The sequence below is a fragment of the Dasypus novemcinctus genome, chromosome 2 (genome assembly GCF_030445035.2).
Source record: "Dasypus novemcinctus isolate mDasNov1 chromosome 2, mDasNov1.1.hap2, whole genome shotgun sequence".
Lineage (NCBI taxonomy): Eukaryota > Metazoa > Chordata > Mammalia > Cingulata > Dasypodidae > Dasypus > Dasypus novemcinctus.
This window is the reverse complement of record NC_080674.1, coordinates 73,345,423-73,363,458: the sequence shown is the minus strand read 5'-3', so window position 1 is coordinate 73,363,458 and position 18,036 is coordinate 73,345,423. Positions and strand designations below refer to the sequence as shown.

Here is an 18,036-nt window from a genome sequence, read left to right as displayed (position 1 = left end):
AGTTTTAAGTGACCATTAATAGAACTAGAAATAGGCTATAGGGAAACGGACTTTGGCCCAGTGGTTAGGGCGTCCATCTACCACATGGGAGGTCCGCGGTTCAAACCCCGGGCCTCCTTGACCCGTGTGGAGCTGGCCATGCGCAGTGCTGATGCGCGCAAAGGAGTGCCGTGCCACGCAAGGGTGTCCCCCGCGTGCGGGAGCCCCACGCGCAAGGAGTGCGCCCGTGAGGAAAGCCGCCCAGCGTGAAAATAAAGTGCACCCTGCCCAGGAATGGCGCCGCCCACACTTCCCGTGCCGCTGACGACAACAGAAGCGGACAAAGAAACAAGACGCAGCAAATAGACACCGAGAACAGACAACCAGGGGAGGGGGGGAAATTAAATAAATAAATAAATCTTAAAAAAAAAAAAAAAAAGAAATAGGCTATAAACAGAACAAGTATGAGAACATTCTCTCATGAACTATAACAAATATATAATATTGATACAGGGTGATAATTGGGTGGTTTGGGGAAAATACACCAAATGTGAGATATGGGCTATAGTTAGTAATAATGTTTTGACAATGCTCTTTCATAGTTTGTTACAAATGTTTCACAACAGTGCAGGTGTTAGTGGTGGGGTGATGTGTGGGAGCCCTGTATGATGATATGTATGTTTGCTTTGTAAGTTCACAACTTTTATAATACACTTATTGTTTATGTATGTTCATGTGTGAATGACATACAATAGTTTTTTTTAAAGTAGGCTATAAATCTTGTACAATTTTTAAGGTAATATTTTTAAAAGACACAGAAACTATGGAAAATGGAAATCAAATGAAATAGAAGGGGAAGGGAAAAAAGAAGAAAATATAAAACAACACAAGATCAAACATCTCTCTATTCTGGGTCAAAAAACCAAACCTATCTATATGCTTTCATACATAAAGCAAATATGATGTGCATGTATCTAACCTCTGGGAAGAGAGGCTGTTAACTTTACTACTTCTCTACCTGGGCCATTGCCTATGCTCCTGTCCAATCACAAGTACATTGTCACTGCCCATCAACAGCAAGGGTGAAGAGGTTCTTGAATTTTACCTCTCAGTGCTCTGTCACCTAACTTTTCCCCATGTGACTACACCCTGAACTCTGAGGAAAATTTAAAGTTCTTTTCTAAATACATTCGGAAGGCATTCCATATTGCTTGTGGGGTGAGGTGGTGGCATGAGGAAAGCAGGGTATTTGGAGAGTGAGGGACAGAGCCTAGGCCTTCCTGGGATTCTCCCATACCTCTCCCTACAAAGAGGATCAAATCCCAAACATACCCTAAAGTCATGCAAATTTCAAGTACTCTACAATTTAAATGTCGGTGACCTCTTTCTCCACTCAGTTACTGCTATTCCAAAATTCAGAATATACTGGAAGAAGCAGAAAGGACATCAAAAAGCGAAGGGATGGGGGAGGGGTAATAAATAAATAAACCTTTAAAAAAAAAAAGCAAATGGACATAGAATGGTTTAAAGTAAAAAGATGGGAACTTCCATTCTGAAGATAGATTATATACCCTTAATGGTCTTACTAACCCAATAAAATATTCTTTAAGTCTATTTCATGGTATATTAGTGAGTTGGCACAAAAATAAGGATTATATAATCAAAATCAAAGGGGGAACATTGGTAGGTCAGCTTGTACCTAAGCTCTGAAAATTTCTGAGGATTATGGGAAACTTGAGCTTCTATTTTTTTTAATTAAAAAAATTTTTTTAAAGGTTTATTTTATTTATTTCTCTCCCCTTCCCCCCTATTGTCTGCTCTCTGTGTCCATTTGCTGTGTGTTCTTCTGTGTCTGCTTGTATTCCCAGGTGGCACTGGGAAATTGCATCTCTTTTTTGTTGGGTCATCTTGCTGTGTCAGCTCTCCATGTGTGCGGCACCATTCCTGGGCAGGATGCACTTTTTTCATGCAGGGTGGCTCTCCTTGCAGGGCGCGCTGCTTGCGTGTGGAGCTTCCCTACTTGGGGGTGCCCCTGCTTGGCACGGCACTCCTTGCGCATGGCGGCACTGCTCGTGGGCCAGCTTACCACATGGGTCATAAGTCCCTGGGATTGAACCCTGCCTGGATCCTCCATATGGCAGACGGGCACTCTAACAGTTGAGGCACGTCTGCTTCCCTTGAGCTTCTATTTTGATGACTACATTGGATCTGTTGACAAGAGATAGAAACTACTGCAGTTGAACAGGATATCTCTGCATAAAGTTAGGGCTCCAAAGGCAATATTAACAAGGAAAAGACGAGCACAAAATAAACTTACTGCACAGAGGACAGCAAGGGAACTTGGAAATCTTGACCTTCACACTGGATGGAGGGGAAATCTCTGCTAAAAGTTCATAATAAAAATTCATAATCATAAGCAAGCACTTAAATGAATTTGTAACCTGAATTCATGCTACTTTTAAAATATCACCAAGAATAGAATTTATTTCAAAGTGGCCCTGTGCTAGTTATATGTCAGTTATGTAGCAGAGGCAGACACAATTCTCTGGAAGACAATAACTTCAACTTTTGCCTCAAGAATTTATATAATAAAAAAATAAAGACAAAAAAAAAAAAAAGAATTTATATAAGTAAAGTTCCAAAGAACAAGAGATCACAGTTTAAAATCATAAAACACAAAAAAACAAGATACCATAAGTGTAAGTGATATCAGAGATACCAGAATCAGTCCTGCAAAAATTCAGATATTGAAATTTTCAGAATATAAACAACTATATTGAATATATTTAAAGAAATGAAAGAGAAGATTGAAAATATGAGTAAGGAATAAGAGACTATATAAAAGACAAACAGATTAGAAAAATAATTAGTACTTTTATCTTACTATCATAATTGAAACTTAAAACTGTTACTAGAATAAAAATTTTAAAAAAACATAGGAATGTACAACTCAATGAACCCTATTGTAAACAATGCACTCCAGTTAATAGTACAATTATAAAAATGTTATTTCATGATTTGCAACAGTAACGTAAAGTGTTAATAATAGAGTGGTAAATGGGAAATCTGTATTTTGTGCATGATTTTTATGTAAACCTATAGCTTCTGTAATAAAAAAAACTCTTTGGAAGGGCCCTGCCCTGCTCAAGATGGCGCAGTGAAAAGTTTCAGGGCTCCATCTCCCCACAGAAGCTTTGAATAACCAAGAACTTGCAGAAACATCTTTCACAAAGCTCCAAAAACAGTGAGGGGATTGCAGTAATAGGGTGGTGAGCACCAAATCAAGAAAAAGGCAACTTAAAAGTGATAGGATCATATGGGACCCTAACTGGCACCTCCCTCGTCTTCTCACCAACTCTGTGCAGAGTTGACCAGTGCTCTCAGGACAAGTCCCTGGTCCTGGTTCTAGAGGGAACAGAATAACGATCATGTACATATTAGGAGCCAATCTGTCTGATGGAGGCCAGAAGAAGTGAACCAGGACACTTGTTGCAGGATTTCCACCCCAAAACTCATCCTCCTTGTGGAAGGTGGCTGATAGAGCTCTCCTACAAAATTCTGTGGGAGAGCAGTCAAGTCCTAGCTGCTTGGGGAAAGGGATTGTTGACTATAGGACATGCAGTGCAGAACTCTGGACTGTGAGGAAGCTATTTCCTAGGAAAGAGGGGACATATTTAAACAAGGGAATTCCCAGGGATACATGCACATGCCCAAGACAAGCCACATGTACAGAAAGGACCAGGGAGACCCTTATGTTTTGGCCTTAAGTTATTATCTAAACTCTTTGTATGGATAAGCTCTGAAGGAAAGCATACATACACGTCAACATGCAAAGACTGGGAAAGATTTTTTTTTTTTTTCTGTTAGCTCCTGGCATTCAAGGAAACCTCTGTCATAATACTAGCCAGTTACAAGCTTAAAGATTGGAGGCCACAGAGTCTAAATTCCAGAAATAACACATGAAAAGATCAGAATGTCCAGGTTTCAACAAAAAGATTACAAATCATACAAAGAAACAGAAAGCAATAGTCCAGGCAAAGGAGAGGATTAAAGCATTAGAAACCATCAATGAGGGGGCAGACTTAGCCCAGTGGTTAGGGCATCCGTCTACCATATGGGAGGTCCGCGGTTCAAACCCCTGGCCTCCTTGACCCGTGCTGGCCCATGCGCAGTGCTGATGTGTGCAAGGAGTGCTGTGCCATGCAGGGGTGTCCCCACATAGGGAAGCCCCATGCGCAAGGAGTGCGCCCCATAAGGAGAGCCGCCCAGCATGAAAGAAAGTGCAGCCTGCCCAAGAATGGTGCCACCCACACGGAGAGCTGACACAACAAGATGATGCACCAAAAAGAAACACAGATTCCCATGCCACTGACAACAACAGAAGTGGACAAAGAAGATGCAGCGAATAGACACAGAGAACAGACAACCGGGCTGGGGGGGAGAGGAAAAAAAAGATAAATCTTAAAAAAAAAAACAAAAAAAACCATCAATGAGGACTAAACCTGGGATATACTAGAAAAAGACTTTTTTTTACATGGGCCCTGAATATGCTTAAGAGCTAAAAGAAAATACAAAGAAAGAACAACAGGAAATCAAGAAAAAAAAAATAGGTGAACACAAAGAGAATATTAACAGAGAGATGGGAAAAGGAAACAGGGATGAAGACTATAGTAATAGAAGTTAAAAATTTTTCTAGAGGGGAGTGGATGTGGCTCAAACAGTTGAGTGTCTGCTTCCCATATAGGAAGGTCCCAGGTTCAGTTCCCAGTGCCTCCTAAAAACAAAAAAACAAACAAGCAAACAAATGAAAAAAACCAACTTAGGGAAGCCGATGTTGCTCAGTGGTTGAGCATCAGCTTTCCACATACAAGATCCAGGGTTTAATCCTGGTCCCAGTACCTCAAAAATTTTTTTCTCCTCCTCCAGGAATTCAACAGCAGATTGGAACTGGCAGAAGAAAGAATAAATGAGGTTGAACACAAGATAATTGAAATCATCTAGTCTATGGAGCAAAAAGAAGAAAGAATGAATAAAAGTGAACAGAGTCTGAGGAACCTGTGGGATACCATGAAGGGTACACATTGTGGGAATCCCAGAAGAAAGAGAGAAAGGAGCAGAGAGAATATTCGAAGATATAAAGGCTAAAACTTCCCAAATTTAATGAAAGACATGAATATATACATCCAGGATGCTCAACAAACTCTAAACAGGATAAAACCAAATACATCCATACCAAAACATAGTATAATTAAACTGTCAAATGCCAAAAATAAAGAGAGAATTCTGAAAGGCACAGACAGAAGAAGCAATGTGTCACATACAAGGAATCTCAATAAGATTAAATGTCAATTTCTCATCAGAAACCATGCAGGGGAAGCAGATGTGGCTCAAGTGATTGAGCTCCCACCTACCACAGGGAGGTCTGGGTTCGGTTCCCAGTTCCTCTTAAAGAAGACAAGCAAGACAGCAAGCTGACACAATACGATGATGGGCTGGCGCAACAAGATGATGAGCTGGCATGGTGAGCTGATGCAACAAGATGACACAAGAGACACAAGGAGGAAAAACATAATGAGAGACACAACAAAGCAGGGAGAAGAAGTGGGTCAAGAGTTTAGGTGCCTCCCACCCACATGAGAGATCCTGGGTTCAGTTCCCAGTGCTCCCTAAAAGGAAGATGAGCACATAATAAACAGACACAGCAAATGCAAACAAGGGGGTGGGGAGAAATAAATAAAACAAATCTTAAAAAAAAAGAAACCATGGAGGCAAGAAGGCAGTGGGCTGACAAATTTAAACTGCTTAGAGCAATTCTATATCTGGCAAAAATGTTTTTCGAAAATGAGGGGGACATTAAGACATTCCCAGATAAGAGCTGAAGGAGATCATCACCCGTAGACCTGTACTATAAGAGATGCTATACAGGTTGAAAGGAAAAGGCAATAGACAATAGATCACAGTCACATGAAGAAATAAAGATCTTCTGTAAAGGTAGCAGCATGAGTAAATATAAATGCCAGTAATATTGTATTTTGGTTTGTAACTCTACTTTTTACTTCCTACAGGTCCTAAAAGGATGGGGGAGTGGGTGTAGCTTAGTGGTTGAGTGCCTGCTTCCCATATAGAAGGTCCAGTTCAATCCCCAGTACATCCTTGAAAAAAAAATGTAATGACGACTCTGTGTTTTGGGACTGATAATGTATAAACATGTAATATGTGACAAGAACTATATATAAGATAAAGGATGTGGGGTATAGGAATATAGTTTGTGTATACTATAGAAATTAAGTTGATATCAAAACAAACAAGATTGTTGTAGATTTAGGATGTTACACTTAGCCATGTGGTAACTACAAATAAAATACTGGAGGATATGCAAGCTCATTGAGACATAAATTGGAGTACAGGCTGACAGGTGCAGGACTAGTAGGGAGTTAATACATAATGGGTAAAGGGTTTCTGTTTGGGGAGATGGGAAAGATTTAGTAATTGAAAATGCTGAGGTTACTAAAATGTTGTGAATGTCATTAATCTCAGTCAATGGTACACCTATGGGAAGTGGACTTGGCCCAGTGGTTAGGGTGTCTGTCTACCACATGGGAGGTCTGCGGTTCAAACTCTGGGCCTCCTTGACTCGTGTGGAGCTGGCCCATGTGCAGTGCTGATGCGCACAAGGAGAGCCGTGCCACGCAAGGGTGTCCCCACGTAGGGGAGCCCCACACGCAAGGACTGTGTCCCATAAGGAGAGTTGCCCAGCGTGAAAGTTAAGTTCAGCCTGCCCAGGAATGGCGCCGCACACACTGAGAGCTGACACAGCAAGATGCAGCAACAAAAAGAGACACAGATTCCCACGCCGCTGACAACAACAGAAGTGGACAAAGAAGAATACGCAGCAAATAGACACAGAGAACAGACAACTGGGGCGGGGGGGGGGAAGGGGAGAGAAATAAATAAATCTTTTTTTAAAAAATGGTACACCTACACTTGGGAGTGGTTGAAATGGGAAAGTTTATGTTGTATATATGTTCCCACAATTAAAGCCAAAAAAAAAAAGGGAAAGAGCAGCTAAAGAGACAATTATAAACTAAATGCAATACATGACCCTTGATGGAATCTAACAAAGGAGGAGAAAACACTCAAAAGGACATTTTTGGGACATACAAAACAATTAGAATATAGACTGTAAACTTTATATCAGTGTTAAATTTCTTGAACAGGATAAATGCACTTAAGGTAATTACATAAGTGAATATCCTTCTTAGGAAGGTATATAGCAGAATTAAATTAAATGTTCAAATAGCATAATGTATACATCCTACACTCAAGAATTCAGAAAATGGATTGATAAGTAGAAAAATAAATGCATAGATAGATGGATTGACTAAAAGATTGAGGGATGGATAGATAGAACGATATAGCAAATATGACCAAATATTAAAGTTGGTGGATCTGAGTATTGGGGGGACTAGGAGTATGTTGGAGTTCTCCGTATAGGGTTTGCATTATTTTTGTAACTGTCCTGTAAGGTTGAAAGTATTTCAAGTTACAATTTTAAAAATAAATGTAAATTTGAAAGATTGAAAAAAAAATCAAAAGAGTAATTAATGACAGACTGACTAGACTGAATTAAACAGAGAATCAGTGAATTAGAAGATAGATTTCTGGAAACAGAGAAAGAGATAAAATTATTTAAAATATTTTTAAAATCTGGATGGCAGAGAGAGGTCTAACAAACATTAATGGTAATCCAGAAGAAAATAAGATAGAAAATAAGGATTCAATATTTTTAAAGATAATGGATAAAATTTGTTGGATAGCAATCTTCAGATGCAACAAGTCTAATGTATCCCAAGCAGAATAAATTTAAAAGATTTCTGCCCTGAAATTCATGATGATGAAATTGCACCAAAGACAAAACAAGGTCTTAAAAACAGAGAGAAAAGGCATATCACCTACAAAATAATAGCAATTCTCTGAAGACTGAGTTCTTAAAATCAACAAGGTAAGCCTTGAGAGAGTAGAATAATATTTTCAATATGCTGAAGAAAAACAAATTTCAACCTAGAATTATCTACCCAGCAAAACTATCTTTCAAGAAAGAAAGCAAAAAAAATTTCAGAGAAGCATAAGAGTTTACTACAGACCTTCACTAAAGGGAAATTCTAAAGTATGTATTTCAAGCATATAAAAATAACCTCAGATGGAAGATTTGAGCTATGTGAAAAGAACGATAAGCAAAGATAATAAATATATGAATATATATAATATACATATACAATAACATATGAATATATATTTACATATATAATAAGTATATGAATAACTCTAAACAAAAGTTAAATATATGAAAAAATAATGTATAATTTATGGAGTAATAAAAAGAGATAGGACTGGGAAGTGGCTGTGGCTCAATCACTTGGGCTCCCATCTACCATATGGGACACATCTACCATATGGGACACAAACCCAGGGCCTCCTTGTAAAAGCAGGCTGGCCCATAAGCTGCGGAGAGCTGCCCAGTCTGCGGGTCCTGCAGAGCACCACCCAGCCTGCAGGCACCACGGAGAGCCGACTCAGCAAGGTGACCCAATAAAAAAGGAAGAAAGCAAAAAAACAGAAGAATGCACAGCAAATGGACACAGAGAAGCAGACAGCAAGCAAGCAGCAAGGGGGCAGGGGGGAATTAAAAAAAAAAAGCACAGACACAGAAGAATGCACAGCGAATGGACACAGAGAGCAGACAGCATGCAAACAACCACAAAGGGGGGAATAAAAAAAAAAGAAAAGAGGACTAAAATGCTATTCAACAATATCACATAAGTTAAGAGTGTGATTTGAGTTGAAATGATCGAAGTCCCTTATATTACTCTAGAAAAAAGAAAATATACGGATTAATTTGTGATATCATTGGGTGACATTATTAGGTGTGCATAGTAAAAGAGATAAGGTCAACATAAAATAGAGGAAAAAAAGGATTAAAATTTAAAAAAATCAATTCAAACAAAATGAAACAAAACAGTCAAGGAGGGAGAAAAGAAAACACAATGCGATAGATAGAAAGCAGAGATAAATTCATACAAAATAGTAATCACATACATGTAAACTGATTAAACTCTCCAGTTAAAAGACAAAGATTAACAGCCTGTGTTTACAAAGCAAACCCAATTATGTCTTCTTATTGGTTTTTAAAGGGACTGTTGCAACCCATCTTCTGAATGGCACAGGTCAAGGCAGCAGCCAGACCAAAGAATGCACCTGGTACAATATTAGACATAAGCTTTATTTATTGGGACTTATGGACAGGAAAGGGTCTCAGAGAATGAAGTTAGTGCTTCACAAAGAGGGCGAAAATGAGGGGCAATATATAGGGTCTCAGAACAAAGACATTTCATGACAGAGTTCTGTTAGGGTCATATGAAGCACAAAAATGGGGTCTGGTGATGTAGTGTAGGAAGGAATTGTACAGCTTGGAGAACATTACGGTCTATGATACCATCTGTACACTTTTCTCCTGCGAGGAGGTCTGTTACATTTTAACTTGTGTCCTGGAACATGTAGGCGGCTGCTTGCTATGAGCTGAATTTCCCTTAGGGAGGGGACCCACTGGACCCCCAGTGACACACCTAAAAGATAAGGAAAGATAGAAAATAAACTGATGGAAAAATACACCGGGCAATACAAACAAACAAGCAAAAACAAAAAACAAAAAAACTGCCTATACAAAAATATTCATATAAGAAAAAGGAAATTTTAAGTAAAAAAACATTACTTAGAGAGTGGATGTAGCTCAAGTGGTTGAGCGCCTGCTTCCCATATACGAAGTCCTGAGTTCGATCCCGATATCTCCTAAAAGCAAAACCAAAAAAAAACAAACAAGGAAACAAACGAAAAAACCAACTTGGGGGAGAAAGTGTACCCCACTGGCTTCCCATACATAAGGTTCCAGGGGCAAACCCTGACCCCAGTACCTCAAACAAAGAAACAAACAAAAAAAAATTACTAGAGAAAAAATGGCTCTCTGTATAATGATGAAAAACAACAAAAAAAACCCCACCATAATTCTAATGACTCCTGACTTAAATGTACCTAACAAGGATATTTCAAAGCATATAAAGCAAATATTTACAAACTACAAAGGAAAATGGAAAAATTCAATCAAAGTGAGAGATTTAAAAGTACCTCTCTCAGTAAGTGATAGACAAAGCAGACAAAAATAAGTATATAGAAGAATGAATGTCAAAATTAACATACTTGATTTTAAAGGATATATGAATAAACCATTACTACCCACAACTGGAAAACACACATTCTTGTCAAGAACACATGAGATATTTTTTAAAACTGAAAATGTGTTCAGCCATAAAGCAAGTCTCAAAAATTTCAAGCAATGGTATCATATCTAGACCCCAATTCACCAGTCATAAAGCAATTAAAATAGAAGTCAACAACAACAAAAAACCTAGAAAAACTTCATATATTTGGAAATGGAATCACATCTTAAAATGTATGCATGAAGGAAGAAATTGTAGAGGAAGTTAGAAAATATTTATAAGTGAAAGATAACAAGAATACTATATAACCAATCTCTGGAGTTGCAGCCAAGATCAATAAAAATTTGTAGCTTCAAATGCTTTATTGAGAGGAAAAAGAGATTCAAAATTAATAAGCTTAGAGTCATCACACAAAGTTAGAAAAATAAAGCAGAATAAATCTAGATGAAGTAGAAGCAGTACAAGAATAAAGATAAGTGCATAAAATAATGAAGTGAAAAACAATGATTTAAGGAGGCAACCTTTCATACCAAATAGGATGGCAAAAGAAAAAAGATATTTTAGGTAGATAACGGACCTTTTGATCTTATACTGGTGAGACCCATGTTGGACTTCTGACCTGTAAGATAATAAGTTGTATGGTTTTATGCTACCAAGTTTGGGTAATATGTTACAGCAACAACAGGAAACCAATACAACAGATACTTACAAGTGTTGCCAAGGGTGTGGAAAAATTAGAACCTTCATACATTGCTAGTGGGTTTGTAAAATGGTGCAGGCACTTTGGATTTTTGTCAGTTTCTTGAAATGTTAAACATAGAGGTACCACAAGACCTAGCAATCTCATTCTTATTTACTGAAGAGATTTGAAAACATACATCCATACAGAAATGTGTACACAAATATTCCTAGCAGCATTATTCATAAGAGCCAACAAATGGAAGCAACCCAAATGTGTAGCAAATGATGAATGGACAAATAATAAACATCAACAATGGATAATCCATACAATGGAATATTGTTCTGCCATTTAAAGGAACAAAGTTCTGATACATGCTACAATATAAATGAACCTTGAAAACATTATACTAAGTGAAAGAAGCCAGACACACAAGATCATATATTGTGTAATTCCACTTATAGAAAATGTCCAGAATAGGCAAATCCATAGTGACAGAAAGTAGATTAGTGGTTGTCAGGGGTTGGGGGGCAGGGGGAAGAAGGGAAGTGAGAGACTGCTTTCTTTTTGGAGTGATGAAAATATACTGGAATTAAATAGTGGAGATGGTTGCCCAACTTTGTAAATACACTAAAAGCCACTAAATAGTAAACTTTAAAAGAGTGAATTTGTGGTATGTGAATTATATCTCAATTTTTAAAAAAGATTGTATTCAATGTCAAATGTATTCCTATGCTTAAGGAACAATCACTTAGAAAATGTAATTTAAAATATACCATTTATAACTGCCCTAAAGTGTTTCTCTTCATTTATACTTACAGGGCTGATATACCTGAAAAATCATAGAATATGATGCTCAGGATGCAGAATTAAGCCATAAACATATTCACAGACTTGCCATGTACAAGTTACAATATTGGTTATGGGACCTTGATAATTGTAATGGGAACGTGCAGGAGAACTGGATTATTCTGAGAACCTCGAATATTCAAGTCCCCTGAGCTTTCCCTGCTAGCAGAAGCTACTCTTATCACTCTGTTGAGGTTAGTTCTGTCTTGCTAGTAGACTCAATAATGAGACTTGAGATAGGTAACTTCCAAGGGGAAATAAATTATTTTCATCTCCCACCCCCAGTTCTGCTCATGGCATCTAGACCCCTAACTAGAGTCAGATCCCAGCCTGCTCTAAGGGGTAAGTTCAAAGTCTTTCAAGAAAAAGGAGCTTACATACTCAAGGTTTTTAAAAATATAAATCAGCAGTAACCCAGGGAATGTATGTAGATATGGATGGCAAGGGTTTCATAGAAGAAGAAAGATAATTTTAGATCAACTTGAATGCATTTACCAGAGATTCTGTATTCATTAATTCAAATAGCTAGAAATTGTTTTAGCAGTATTTTTTAAAAAAGATTTATTTCCCCTCCCTCCCCCAGTTGTCTGCTGTGTCCATTCACTGTTCTTCTGTGACCGCTTCTATCCTTATCAGCGGCACCACAGGAATCTGTTTTTTTTTTTGCAGTCATCTTGTTGTGTCAGCTCTCCGTGTGCGGCACCATTCCTGGGCAGGCTGCACTTTCTTTCGCACCGGGCGGCTCTCCTTACAGGGCGCACTCCTTGCACATGGGGCTCCTCTATGCGGGGGACACCCCTGTGTGGTACGGCACTCCTTGCACACATCAGCACTGTGCATGGGCCAGCTCCACACCGGTCAAGGAGGCCCGGGGTTTGAACCGCGGACCTCCCAAGTGGTAGATGGATGCCCTATCCATTGGGCCAAGTTCGCTTCCTTCTAGCAGTATTCTTGATCAACTGCCTAAAAACTGACCTTAGTGGTGGCATAAATTAAGTCAGGATGCCAGACATTCCTTGGTATAATGAACAGAAAGGATTCCAAATACTTACGGAGGTAGGAATGTTGAAGTGGATTTATCATCCACTTTCTATGACCTATAGGAAGGCCTAGAGGACATTCCGTCCCTCAAGGAACCGAGAAATACACTTGTGAGGTAATCATCAGTACTGTAGTTGCTGTGCTTATGAATGAACACAAGGAATGCTGCTACTGAAATGGAATCCCTGATTATGGTGGGAATGAATGGATTTCAGAGTGACAGAAGTGAAATGACAGGACCTAATTCTCAGAGATAAGGTGGGCATGATTACCATGTGCTTAGTTTGCTAAAGACTGTCAATGCAAAAATACCAGAAATGGGTTGGTTTTTATAATGGGAATTTATTAGAGTAAAATCTTACAGTTCTGAGGCTGCGAAAATGTCCAAATCAAGGCGTCATCAGAGGTGCTGTCTCACCAAAGATCAGCTGCCGGCAGATCCTGGACTCCTGCTGTGTGGCAAGGCAAAACAGCCACTGGTCTCTGCTTTCTTCTCCAGGCTCACTTTGTCCCTAAGCTCAGCTGTGAGCAATCAGCCCTAAGGCTCTCATCACCCCCCCACCCCCCCCCACCCCCCAGCTGTATCTCCTCAGCCTCAGGCTACTCTGCTGATTCCACCCTTCCACCTTTCAGCCTCCCGGGTTTCTCTGTCCTTTTGCAGCAGTAGGAAATCTTGCAGACCTCTCTCACCTGTCAGGGTAAAGTGATAGCTCTCTTTCTCTGTCTTCTCTGTTTATATAAGACTCCAGAAAGAGGATTGAGACCCAGCTTGGGTCATGTCTCAACTGAAGTACTAAAATCAAAGTTCCCCAACTGAATCCAGTCAAGGAGTCCCACACCCACAGGTATGGATTAGATCCAAGAACATGATATTTTCTGGGATTCACAAAAGCTACAAACTGTCACATCATGACTGGTAGAAGGTCCAGGACAGTCAGAAGAAGAAATTATGCCACAGAAATCTTAGGCAGTAGCTAACTGATTATGGTGTCCCTGTGACAAAAATACATGAGCGGCCTTCTAATTCCTTACTTGATTTGTGTGTATATACATATTTTAACAAAAAATTCTAGATCTGAAAATTAGACTCTCTGCAGCACAATTACCAGTAAAATATATACTTACTCCTAGCCATTTATCAGGGTGAGTGTGTACTGGGGAAGAGGAAGTGCCCCAAATTAGAGAAAATTCCTGGACTATGGCTATGAAGCTATATATAAATCCATGGAGCCCCTGAATGTACCTGTGGAATGCCAGGCAGAGGGACAGCTTATGGGAATTAGATGACATGTTGAGTTCTTGCCCAAATCTATCCTACAATAGATTCAATGGGTCTGTGGACCCACCTGGAGTTATCTTCCAAGTCAGTCACTGAGTTGGAAAAGACATTCTTGGAAGTATCAAAAAAGCTCCAGTGGACCATTGAATGCCAAGCATATTTCCTCTTGTTCCTATTATTTAGCAGCAGTTTTACTTCTTGATAATTAAGGCCTATTATCCCACCAATAAGATCAGTCCCTTTTTTACCTGCTGATCTACTTGCACAAAAAATCCCACAGTGAACAAGCAGCAGTTGTAGTTTTCAGTTTAGTTGCATTCTCGTGTTCCCTATGGAAGCATCTCTGGGAAACAAGTCCTCTAGATCCACGGAGTTTAAAGTTGAGGGCACAGGAAGCACAAATTCGCCATCTGGGCTACTGGGAGTGATGTGTGGTGGCTGCACCAGTGCCCATCAGTCGAGGACAGTGCTCAGGGTTTGGGTGCAGCTGTGGACTGTCCAGCAATCTACATCCCAGCATTGGGGGATGGCAGCACTGGTTTTATAAAGAGGAAGTGAATGGGCACCAACAGTATCTGCTTTACCAACCAACTACTGAGGTGGAGCTTTAGAAAGGTTTGGCTCATGTCACCAGGTAAAGAACTCCAACAAACTGAGGTACTGGCTGAAAGTAAAAGAACACTAAATGAAGACAGAAGATATACCTGATATAATTATCTACTAGTTCCCACTAACCGGTTGCAGGAGAAAAATGAGTAATTGCAGCAGCCATCCATGGTCTCTTCCTTGCTTTGTTATTAATATACTCTATCTGTTAACCAATTTTCTCCCCCCTCCCCTTTTCTGCTACTAATATATATGATAAGTCAGTGGTAGATACCTTTTAAAAGTAATCCTTAGTATACAAGATATCAAAATACAGTCGAGAACAGTAATTTTTAAAAAAATCTATTCAGAAATTCATGGAATGTTTTACTTGTTCTATTTCTTTGAGCCCTTCTCAGAAGCAAATAAATGCCCATTGCCGCTCTGAAGCCTATAGGTAAGGTTGAGGAGAACGGAGGGAAGTGGGAGGGAGGAAAAAGGAGGCAAAAGAGAGAGAATTATTGGGGCAATTAAAAAACCCTATATTTAATATTACCAAATTTTAGCCTGACATATATAGCCAAAATTCTTAAAAACGCATTTATTCATACTGATAAAAATGAATAAATAGTGGGAAAGGAAACCTCTTCCTTATAATAGAATGCCATCTGAAAAATGTAGAAAAACATCACTTGGAAGCCCATATAGTAATAATTGACTCAGGCAAGAATTGTCAATAAGTATATAACACTAAAAGTTTAATGAGAAACAGGATCTTTGAATAATTTCAAAGAATTACTCCGAAAAATATTTATTAATTACAAAGACACAATAATAGCTTTTGAAAAATCTGGCAGATATCACCTTAATCAAGAGTTTGAAGTTGCCATCACTAGTTAATAATACAAATGGACATAATGGGTCTTTTACATGATAAAATTTCTACCAAAAATGAATGTCTGAATCCAATAAGAAAATGGTAGACAAACTCAAACTGTAAGACATTTGAAAAAATAATTGGTTTTTCCTTTTCAAAAAAGTTAGTGGCATGAAAGGCAATGACTGAGGCACCTTTCCAGATTAAAGGAGACTTAAGAGATGTGAAATCCGAATGTAATCAGTGTTCCAAGAATTTTCTTTTGTTATAAATGACATTTTTGGGTCAACTGGTAAAAAGTGATTAAGGCTGAAAATTAGACCCAATTTTGATCAATTTATTGTGCTCATGTAAGAGAATGTCTTATATTTAAAGATTTACATGTTGACTTCTTTAGGGATAGGAGCATCTACAATTTATTCTCTAATGGTTCAGGGAAAAAATAGTATTATCTATTTCTCTGTAACACAATACTCCAAAACTTAGAAGTTTAAAACAATATTTACCCAAGTGAGCTAAAATCTTATGTTGACATAAAAACCCGTATGTGAAGGTTTACAGTAGCAGCTTTATTTACAAATTCCAAATATTGGAAACTGAGATGTTCAACAGGTGAATGGATAAATGAACTATGGTACTTGTGTATAATGGACTAATGAGAAAAAAGCCAATGAATCATTCAACTACATGGAAGAATCTTAAATACATTTTGTTAAGTGAAAGAAGTCAGACATAAAGGCCTTATATTGTATGATTTCCTTTAAATGATATTATTGAAAAGCAAAAAGTATAGGAATGAAAACCATCAAGGGTTACCAGGGGTTGGGGAAAGAGTGATTATAAAGGGGACTTCATGGGGGGATATTTTTAGGGTGATGGAACTGTTCTGTATAATACTGGGGTGGTGGAGACATGATTTGCATTTTTCAAAACTGATAGGACATTTTTTTTTTTGTATTTTTAAAAATTAACAATGGCTTTCTACTTGCATTTAAAAATTTTTGGGTAAATATATATATATTTATATATATAATTTCCCATTTTAACAACTTTGGGTGTACTATTCAGTGGTGTTAATTATACTCACAATGTTGTGTTTTCATCACCAACTCTCCATAATCAAAATGTTTTCATCACCCAAAACAGAAATTTTGTACCTATTAAACAATAACTCCATTGCTTCCTTCCCCCAGCCCTTGGTAACCTCTAAACTACAGAAAGTAGTTTGTCTCTACGAATTTGCTTATTTTATATATTTCATATAAGCTGAGCCATACACTATTTGTCCTTTTGTATCTGGCTTATTTTGCTTAGCATAATGTTTTCAAGTTTTATCCATGTTGTAGCATGTCAGAACTTCCTTTCTTTTTATGGCTGAATAGCATTCCATTATATCAATCTACCACATTGTTTAGCCATTCATCTGTTGATGGGCACTTGGGTTAGTTCCACTTTTGGCTGTTGTTAATTATGTTGCTATGAACATTGAAGTACAAGTATGTGGAAATCCATAGAACCTTTATTGTATGCAGATTTTTAAAAAATTAACCAGGAAGTCAAAGGTGGGAATCCCAATTTGAAACATAGAATAAGACAAATAAATCTATTACAACTCTATGGCATAACCTCACTGGGGTTAAAAAGAGCTGACCTAAGTAACTTTGGAAAATGGTGTTTTGACTGGATACCATAAGGCTAAATATGAAAAGAACTGTACCTAGAGTACCTAGTTGGGAATTTGCTTCTCACAGTGGCACAGGTTAGTAATTCTGAAACTAATCCACGTTTACCATGGTTGAACAAGTAAAAAATTGAAGACCCGTCCTGTGGACCTGTTCTGCCCTCAGCACATTGCTCTTGCCGTTTTTCCTGTCATGTGACCACGCAAGTAAAACTTAGACATTTATAATCTATAATGGGAAATTGTAGCCTGTAAATCAGCCCGCTTTATCACTTCTCGACCCCTTCCTTTCTGCCTGGGACCCTATATCTGTTCTTTTCTTCCATTTCTTGTCCCTCCCTCCCTGAATAAATTACTGGACTAACTCACCTGACATGCTCTTGAAATTCATTTCTGCAGCATAGTCAAGAACCTAATCAAAATCTGGTAACATACTGGAATATGAGAACAGAAAAACAGTAACTTTCCTATAGAAAAACCAGGCAAATATCACTTTAACCAAATGACCAAGGTTAACATTACCAGTGATATCATGCTGGTATCATACATCCCAATATAATATGATAAGGGCACTTTTCCTCTGTGGAACTCTTCCCCAAAACCCATAATCCTAGTTTAATGATGAGAAAACAGACAATCTCAAATTGAGAGGTTTTTACAAAACACCTGATTAACCATCTTCAAAATTGTCCACGTCATGAAATACAAAGGAATTGAGAAATCATCAAAAATTGGAAGAGACTCAGGAAACGCGGTCTAAACACATTTTAAGTGGAAACAGAACAGGGAGATATG

At 38.3% G+C, this 18,036-nt stretch overlaps 1 protein-coding gene across 4 annotated transcripts in view; it reads right to left on the bottom strand.

Annotated features, from left to right (window-relative positions):
• Window positions 1-9,240: 9,240 nt before the first annotated feature.
• Window positions 9,241-18,036, bottom strand: part of TNPO1 (transportin 1) — a 114,532-nt gene continuing 105,736 nt past the window's right edge. For 3 of the 4 annotated variants that reach the window (XR_009188595.2, XR_011645979.1, XR_009188611.2), the window contains 2 exons: window positions 9,749-10,869; window positions 9,241-9,602 (listed from right to left, as the gene is read on the bottom strand). The gene's annotated coding sequence lies outside the window, so the exon portion shown is untranslated. Of the gene's footprint in view, window positions 9,603-9,748; window positions 10,870-18,036 lie in introns of those variants that run through there. The other variant, XR_011645967.1, reaches the window with a different exon arrangement.